Below are 10635 nucleotides of genomic sequence, written 5' to 3' on the forward strand. Positions count from 1 at the left end.
TGCACCTAACCTGCATGTCTTTGGCAGACATGGGGAGAACATGCAAACTCCACGCAGGGAGGATCCAGGAACCGAACCCAGGTCTCCTTACTGCGAGGTAGCAGTGCTACCACTGTGCCACCGTGCCATTACATAGTGCTTTTCTCACAATTTAAAGTGCTTTCATAGTGAGTGGGGAGCCTCTTCAACTTCCACTAATGTGTAGCATCCACCTGGGCTATGCAATGGAGCCATTTTTGTGCCAGAAAACCCACCACACATTAGCTATTAGGTGATGAAGTGGTGAGAGAAATAGCCAATTAGAGACAGAGGATGATAAGGTGCCAAATTGACTAGTCCATGAAGAGCAATTTAGAACTGAAATTTGGATACACAATGCACTTTATGAAGGATGCCCAAGTATCCCTTATGACCACAGAGAGTCAGGACCTTGGTTTTACATCTTATCGAAAGTACAGCACCATATTTACACCACAGTGCCCCGTCACTGCACTGGGACATTGGGATCTACATTCAGACCACAGGGTATGCGCACCCTGCTGGCCTCACAAACACCTAATTCAGCAGCAACCCAAGCTTTTCCTAGATGATCTCCCATCCAAGTACTGGTTGGACCCGAACATGCTTAGCTTCAGGCGAATGACCTCATCTGAAGTGCATGTGGTATGGTTGTTGGATCTGTACAGTGTCTGTGATATGTAAGTCTATGTATGTTCGCAATACGGTACAGTATAGAAAGTAAGTTTAACATGAAAAATCTAAGATTGTAATAATATAGAGAATAAACCTTTTCTGCATGTGTAATATCTTTTTTCAGATTTTTTGTGATTTTCTATTTAAAAAATTTTCCCTAAACTTTTTTACAAGAAACTTTATTAGACTGTGGAATTTCTTTTGCTATGCATTTGACTCATGCTGGATCATACCTTGCCAGGTCAGTAGCTGTTTGATGTTGGGAACCTGGAAAAGAATGCAGATACAAAATGCACTGCATTTCTCATTCCGTCAGATAGCACATTACAAACATTATCACTGCTTTTATGAATCCCTTACCAAATGGCATGTAACAGAGACACAAGCAGACACTTGTCTTTTATAATGGTGGATGCTTGAGATAGATAAAATAGCATTTGTGTCTATGCTAACAAACCCAGAGTATGAATCCAGATCATGAAGAAAGAAGAATGATCTCACAGACCAGTGGAAAATAAAATTAGGCTAGGGAAGAAAGATCTAGTTAACTGGCCAGAAGTAGGGGAGCTGGCATTGTAAAAGACACCTTTTAATGAAAAAAGCACTTAGCTCCAAACCAAAAACCAGACCAAGTTCTTCCTAGTACTTATATTGCAGAAAAATGCCTTGAAAGGAAACATTGATTTCCATGCTTAAATGAAAAAAGGCTGCTGATCCAGGAGCCCAGAGTGTATGAGCACTTCATCAGAAGACATAAAATGAGAATGAAACTTATCTAGGATTCACCAGGTGGCACTGTGGTCTCTAATCTCTGCTAAAGGTCTGCAATTGATCTTAGGATGACTTATAAATATGTAATATTATATAATATGCCAGAGGTAACAATTTAATTTTCAGAAGATAAGTAGCATTTTTCCTTTATAGTCTATTGTAAATTTCTGTGGTGTACCACCATACTATTCTGGTTTTAAAGTAATATCAAGGGGTAAAGTGTTACAGTCTTAGCCAGATAAACAATTTGCATCAGTTCACTGTGTAAGTATTATAATGACTTACCTGAAAGTACCCAAAATAGGCAAGGCAGGCTCATCATGTTTAGTCTATCAACAACATACCAATTGCAGCAATCTAACAGGTAAAGGCTAACATTATGGTCAAAGTTGGGCCATTATTTTCATGTTGTTTTATTGACTTTTATCCTGTGAATTGCCAATAAAATGAAGACAACATAGGTGCTTCCTGGCCTGGAACAAAGGAAATACATTTTAATGTGAATTTGATATTCAAATGTATTTTAGTTGAAAATGAAATCTTCATTATGAACTAATTTAACTGATTTACTCATTTGACAATACTCTAGCAGTTCAGCCTTTTAATAGAACAGGCATCTTGAATTAATTGTAGTTATGTTCTTCATACCCATACAAACTGCTAAAACCTAAAATAATTAAGGAGCCCCATTATATTATGTGGACATTATTTACTAGATCTTGTTAAGTATGTGTATGCCATATTTTTTTACATTCCTTTTCACCACCTCCCTGTGCAAAATGTATGAAACATCTGAAAGAGAAAGCTGAGAACTGCAGATGTCTCAGATGCTGCTCTACTTATTTTTCCAGAAGGGAATAAAATGCAAAGGTAGGAACAAATTCCTGAAGATCCATATGCCATTTCTGGGAACCTTGCCAGCCCAGGAAAGTCAAAAAGGAAGAAAGACTATAAAAGGCCTCTTGGAAGGAGGAGGGTTAGTTCATCTTTGTCTAAAGTAATTGACAGAACTACACAGAGTAACTGTCTCAGGCCTGAAGCATTTTTGATGAATAATTTCCACTCTGTTAACAGAGTGCAGACATAGGGAAAATCTACAAACTTCTCATAGTCAGTTCCAGAGCAGTGACATGACTCTAGAGCGATAAACTGTACGGCAGCAGTACAACTACTGTACCATTATGTACCATCATGCAGCCCCTATGAAACAATTATTTAATAAATAAAGGAAAAGAAAAAGCATTAAACAGATGATTTTCCCCAAACATTTTTTAAAATCATGGAGAGTTGTATGTGATCATTGAGCCTAGCATAGGTTTGCAAAAGTACATAAAGTGGTAGTGCAAGAGTGCTGTGAGGGCAAAGGTGAGATGAGATATTCTTCATTTCATATCACCTAACCACAAAAAATCAAAGCTTAAAGCAAACAGCTAAACCATTATTAGCAGTAGATTCAAGTGTTTGGCACAAATTAATTTAACGTTTTAGCATTACATTGAAACCCTTAGCACATATTGTTAAAATCACATGATACAGGAAAGGTCATTTGATTGATATTTCAGCATTGTGTTTTGCAAAAAAAATTAATAATTCTCCCTGTAATTCTTTCAAAATAACATAAATACAAATCAAATCAGAGAAATTGACACTAGTAGACAAAATAAGCATATCGAAAATAAAAGAACTATAATAAACTTATCAATCCCATTCTTTCTTTTGACCTCAGAAATTGCATTTTCCATATCCTCGCTTTCAGTGACTCCAAGAGCAACCATGAAGAAGCTTTTATCTTAGTTAAAGAATCTGCAAGCTGTGCTTTATTTAAAGACCATGAGACACTGTGAACCTTCTGGTTATGAATGAGCACCTTGGTATATCTGATTTCTAATCACAATCATTTCTCAGTAATAAATTATGTGGCTTTCATTCCTTCAGCTTGGGAATGGTTGTCAGTGACACGGATGACTGGTTATCTCTGAACAGAATATTGTATGAAGCATTGCATTATAAATGTCAAATGTCAATTTCAATGCAGTGAGAGTAATGTGAACTACTTGCCTTCTTGTCTTTGGTTACCAACAAAGAAAAGATGTTTTCTCATCCTGACAGCAAAAACAATAACAAAATGTATTTATATAGCACATTTTAATACAAGGGGAATGTAGTTCAATGTGCCTCACAGCTAGCAAAATAGGTAACAGAAAAATATAATACATATACAACAATAACAATGTATTTTAATATGGTCCTAATCACACATAAAATTCCTCAATGGGCTGTTTGACAACCCCTTCCCAATCCTTAGACTCTCTATGAAGAAAAGTAAAAACTCCCTAAAAGCCTTGCAGAAAAGATAGGTTGGACATACAATGGGTGTCAAAGTAGGGTCAATACCAGACAGAAAACCCTAATGTAAGTATACACTGTATTATATTTTAAAAAGGACTGGGCATGATTGAAGTAGTCTTAGTTTCGGTACTAGATAACATACAATTTTAATTAAATATGTTTAATCAACACATGATAATTTTTACAATCAAATACAACCATATGCTTAAATGAAGTTGTAACAATGGATTATTAAAAGCATAAGGAAAAGGACTGAAGGTAACTAAAGGGTTCATTAAATATGGCTTAAAGCTTGGGCACGTGAGGCTTTTGACTCATCTAGAGGTGCCACTAAGATAGTTGTAAGGTTAAAATGAAGTAGATGTGTAATGAAAACACCTTTAAAAAGTGAGCACAAACTAGCAAAAATGCCCAAACACCCCTATTATGAAGCGGTGTTAAGATCCAGTTATGCAGATGTGTAAAGCTTCCATCTTCATCGGCACCACAGTATCAATCAATCAATCAATCAACATTTATTTATATAGCACATATTCATACAAAAAAATAGTAAATAGTAAAAAAAATAGTAGTAGCAGAAAGCACAGCCTGGGAGCAGTGGTGCAGAGAACTGGAATAAAAAACAGAGGAAAAAGAAAACAGATTAATAACTGATTTAAAGAAACTAAAACAAAAGATTAAACTGCCAATTTTAATCAATTAAAGTGTGTATTTATACAATAGACTAAACAAAGGTCAAATTTAAAAAAAATAGATCTTAAGTTAATTTAAAGCAGGGATGCCCACATTTTTTCAGCTTGCGAGCTACTTTTAAAATGACCACGTCGAAATGATCTACCTACATAAAAATGCTATATATATACAGTATATATATACTGTATATATTGTGGACGCTGGCCAGGACACAGACAGACGGACATCGTAATCTCACCCAACACACTTTTATTTACAATATTTACAAGTTAATATAGTCACGTGCACTCCCCAGTGCCTCCAGCACCGATCCCCCAATGTCCAGGCCACACAGTCTCTGTGCCTCTCTCTCCTCCGCCTCTAGTCCTCCCTCCAGCTCCGTCCTCTGCCACCCGACTTCTGCCAATGACTGGAGGTAGGCGGCAACTTAAATGGGAACCCGGTTGGGCGTACGCGGATCAAACACCGTCAGACCCCGACCAAGATCTTTTATAGTTCGTTTTGAACGATTATCATTTAAGTTAGAGGTGATGGAACTCCTCAGGAAAAAAGGAAGATATTATATATGAAGATTGCCACATTCGTCTTCCTGACTTCTCTCCAGCAACAGCTATCAAACGCGCCGCCTTCTATAATATTAAACAGCGTCTATGGCAAGCCAATGTCAAATACGGCCTCCTGTATCCGGCAAAACTGAAAGTGGAATGGCAGGGTCATTTCTATGTTTTCGCTAGCAAGGAGGAGGCAGAAAATGAATTAAGAAAGCTGATCCCGGGACTATTCTGATACATAATTGTGAGTCATGGCGGTAAATGATAAAGCTAGGATTAATAATCTACTGTCTGATCTATTTGTTTTTAAAATACGGGTTTTTTATCAGCATATATTCTCATATTCTTATATTATTATTACTTACTTATTACTTATCATTACTTAGTATTACTAGGGCGCTAAATGTTTATGTTTTATTGTGCTTAATTACGTTTTCCTCCTCTTTTTTCTTTTCTAATTATTTCATGTGTACCCTAAATGAGACTGTTCAATATCATACCCTTGGTTTGCTGTTATTGCTATTACTGCATTAAGACTTGTTATGCTTGTTTTGGACACATCTTTAACACCATCACCTGGGTTTATTATCTGGGGATATCATCTTAATGCACTAAAATTGATGAAGATTATATATATATATATATATATATATATATATATATATATATATATATATATATATATATATATTAAGTGCAAAATTCTTTTTTTTTCTTTTTTTCCTCTTTTAAAGACTATATTGGTAACAGATATCTCTATCTTTTAACCTTAAAGCGCCACTGCATGGGGGCTTGATGTGCTTTGGACGTGCTCTGTCTCTGGGTATGTCAGAGGACTGGGACTGCATGAAGTGGGTTTTAGCCTCACCTGGGGAGGCAAAAAGGGAGGTTGGGGGGTTAAGGGGGGAAGAGAAAGAGAGCAGGCTTGATCTATATCTAATCTATCATCTCAATCTTTATAATTATAACTATCAACGTAATAATAAGCTGCATGGCAACAACTCTTGGGGGAATAGGAAATTAAGACCTAAACTATTTCACTTCCAGTTAAGACTATAATATGACACCAAAAACTCAGAATCAGTGTCTCCATGATGGGACAGTTAACTTCGTAAGCTGGAATGTTAAAGGCCTGAATCACGAATTAAAGAGAAAGAAAGTACTTTCTCACCTAACAGGTCTAAATGCTAAAATAGTATTTTTACAGGAAACCCACTTACTAAGTAAGGATCAGTTCCGGCTGCAAAAGACTGGACTGGCCAAATGTTCCATTCTAGTTTTACAAAGAAAACTAGAGGGGTGGGAATTCTCATACATAGAACAGTACCATTTGTAGCATCAGATGTAGTATTGGATCCTGAAGGGAGATATGTGATGGTCATGGGAGACTTATCTAACTGTAAAATGATTTTGATAAATGTTTATGCACCTAATGTTGATGATAAGGAATTTATACAAAATTTATTTGCATCCATTCCCAATCTGAACACTCATAAACTTATAATGGCTGGGGACTTTAATTGTGTTCTAAATCCACTTTTAGATAAGACTTCCTCCACAGGGGGAACGGCAACTAACACCGCAAAGATAATTACAAAGTTTATAACTGATCACAACTTATCAGATCCCTGGAGGTTTTTAAACCCAAATTCAAGAACATATTCTTTCTACTCACCAGTACATCATTGCTACTCAAGGATTGATTACTTCTTTATAGATAATAACTTCTTGCCTAAGATTAAATCTTGTAAATACGATGCTATTGTTATTTCAGACCATGCTCCGATGATCTTGGAGCTGAAATTACTAAGCCCCATACACTCACCCCAGATGGCGCCTCAATCCGCTTCTATTAGCTGACGAGAATTGTACTGAATTTATATCCAAACAAATTGAATTCTTTCTAGAGACAAATACATCCCCTGAGATCTCTGCAGGAATACTCTGGGAAACTCTTAAGGCCTTCTTAAGAGGACAGATTATCTCATATCTTTCCCACAGAAATAAATCCGAGCGAAGAAAGTAGCAGAGATAAAAGCGAAATTACTAAAATAGATGAAGAACATGCCAGACTACCAAGCGAGACTCTACATAAGAGGAGGCAGGCTCTACATTCAGAATTAAACCTCTTGACAACTAAAGAAACCGAACAACTAATTTACAAATCCAGACATCATTATTATGAACATGGAGAGAAAGCTAATAAGCTTTTAGCAACAAATTCACAAGCAAGATGTACGCAACGCAATCTCGTAATTACTAACACGAATGGAGATAAAATCATCGAACACAAAAATATAATGTACACTTTTAGAGACTACTATAAATCCCTATATACTACTGAGTTTAAAGAAGACAATATACAATCTAATGCATTTCTGGATAAATTACAGATACCACAAATTGACGCTTTTAGTGTGGAGGAGCTCGATAAACCTCTGTCATTATCAGAATTACTGGATGCTATAAAGTCACTCCAAGGTGGAAAAGCAGCAGGCCCTGATGGCTACCCTGCAGAGTTTTACAAGAAATTCTCCGCTCAGCTAGCTCCCTCCTATTAGCAACATTTACAGAAGCCAGAGATAACCAATCTCTTCCACAAACCTTTCGCCAAGCACTAATCACTGTCTTTCCAAAACAAAATAAGGACTTATTACAATGTGCATCATACAGACCAATTTCACTTCTGAATAACGACGTTAAAATACTCTCTAAAATCATAGCTAGAAGGATGGAGAAAGTGCTCCCCTCAGTAATATCACAAGACCAAACTGGATTTATTAGGGGCCGACACTTATCTTCAAATCTTCGACGCCTGTTTAATGTAATATACTCACCAACTAAATCAAACACCCCAGAAATATTATTATCATTGGATGCAGAAAAAGCATTCGACATGATTGAATGGAAATACCTTTTTACTATTTTGGAGAAGTTTGGGTTTGGCCCGAACATTTGTGCATGGATTAAATTACTGTATACTAACCCAGAAGCTTCAGTTTGCATCAATAACATTTGCTCAGACTACTTTAAACTAGAGCGTGGCACAAGACAAGGATGCCCTTTGTCACCACTGCTGTTTGCAATTGCCATTGAACCACTGGCAATACATTGTCGAAATACTGATCAGATAAAGGGGATTAGCAGAGAAGGACTGGAACAGAAAATCTCATTATATGCAGATGACATGGTACTGTATATATCGGACCCAGAAAATTCTGTGCCTGCAGTCTTAGCAGCACTCACAGAATTTCAAAAGCTCTCTGGTCTCAGAATTAATCTGAATAAAAGTGTACTCTTTCCGGTGAATTCGCAAGCATATAATATTAGATTAGACACCCTTCCTTTTATCATTGCAGAACAGTTTAAATACCTCGGGGTAAACATCACAAGTAAACATAAAGCTCTTTATCAACAAAATTTATGTCTGCATGGAAAAAATTAAACAAGACTTGCATAGATGGTCAACCCTTCATCTCACACTAGCTGGAAGAATTAACACTGTTAAGATGAATATTCTTCCTAAGCTCCTTTTTATTTCAAAACATACCAATATACATTAATAAATCGTTCTTTAAGCAATTAGATTCAACAATAACCTCATTTATTTGGAATTCTAAACATCCACGCATCAAAAGAGCGACCCTACAAAGACAAAAGGCAGAAGGCGGCATGGCTCTACCTAACTTCCAGTTTTATTACTGGGCGCAAATATACAGTCGATAAGAACCTGGACACAAATAGAAGAACATACACAGGCATGGACCGCAATAGAAGTAAAATCCTGCAGTACTTCTTTGTATTCCTTGCTTTGTGCTCCAATAAACACACGTTATCGGCAATACACTAATAACCCAATTGTGCTCCACTCACTTAGAATCTGGAACCAATGTAGAAAGCATTTTAAGACGGAGAAGCTTCTTTCTGTGGCACCCTGCAAAATCTTTCAACCCTCACAAACATATGCAGTTTTAATATCTGGAAAAATTTGGAATTAACTTGCTTAGAGATCTTTATATAGACAACGTCTTTGCATCCTATGAACAATTACATTCCAAATTTAACATTCCAGCTACAAATTTCTTTCACTATCTTCAAATCAGGAACTTTGTTAAACAGAACCTTCCAGATTTTCCTCATCTTGCACCCTCATCCACGCTGGAAAAATTATTGCTCAATTTCAAGGAGTTAGACTCCATCTCTACAATATATAAAATCCTTTTACAATCCCTTCCTTTCAAAGATCCAAGAGGACACTGGGAAAATGACCTCTCAATTAATATATCAGAAAAGGAGTGGAAAGTAGCAATGCAGAGAATTCACTCAAGCTCCATATGCAAAGCATACAATTATACAACTCAAAATTATATATCGAGCACATCTGTCTCGACTAAAACTCTCCAAAATGTTTCCAGGGCATGATCCAACCTGCGAACGTTGCAACCAAGCCCCAGCCTCACTAGGTCACATGTTCTGGGCCTGCTCCAAATTAACATTATTCTGGACAAAAATTTTTAATTACCTCTCAGACAGTCTTGGACTCACAATCCCTCCTAACCCATTAACAGCTGTGTTTGGGGTTCTTCCAGAGGGTCTTAAAGTGGAGAAAGACAAACAAATTGTGATTGCATTCACTACACTGTTGGCACACTAGACTTATTCTGATAAACTGGAAGAACCCAAACTCTCCTCTTTTAAGTCAGTGGGAAACTGATGTGTTATATTATTTAAAATTGGAAAAATCAAATACTCAGTTAGAGGATCTGTGCAGACTTTTTTCAAAACATGGCAGGATCTAATCAGTAATATTTTGAAATGATTTTATAAAGCACAGAGAATTTGTTGATTTAGGTATTTTTAAAGCCTTAAATTTTACACCGTTTGGCTTGCTCTCTCTCTCAGGGTGGGGATCGATCTGTTCTTAGCATAATTCTTTTTTTTGTAAAAACTTGATTGCTATGTATTGATTGTAATAAAATTAATAAATAAAAAAAAAAAAAAAAGAAATTATCTACCTACATAAAAATGCTATATATATACAGTATATATATACTGTATATATTGTGGACGCTGCCCGGGACACAGACAGACGGACATCGCAATCTCACCCAACACACTTTTATTTACAATATTTACAAGTTAATATAGTCACGTGCATTCCCCAGTGCCTCCAGCACCGATCCCCCAATGTCCAGGCCACACAGTCTCTGTGCCTCTCTCTCCTCCGCCTCTAGTCCTCCCTCCAGCTCCGTCCTCTGCCACCCGACTTCTGCCAATGACTGGAGGTAGGCGGCAACTTAAATGGGAACCCGGTTGGGCTCCAGCTGTTTCTCGGCATTCCTCCGAAGCCACGCCCCAGTGTGGCGGAAGTGCCAGCCGCAAACCCGGAAGCCGTCCGGGTGTCCCCCGTTGTCTTCCCCCCAGCACTTCCTGGTGTGGCGGAAGTGATGGGCTCCCGGGACATTCAGGCACTGGGGCACCACCTGGCGGTGGCCACGGGTCCCTACAGGGCTGGGCTTCCAAGCCCTTTACCCGAGGCCCCCAACATAACCAGGATGGACGCCCCCTCGCATTCTGG

Source organism: Polypterus senegalus, chromosome 3 (assembly GCF_016835505.1).
Source record: "Polypterus senegalus isolate Bchr_013 chromosome 3, ASM1683550v1, whole genome shotgun sequence".
Lineage (NCBI taxonomy): Eukaryota > Metazoa > Chordata > Cladistia > Polypteriformes > Polypteridae > Polypterus > Polypterus senegalus.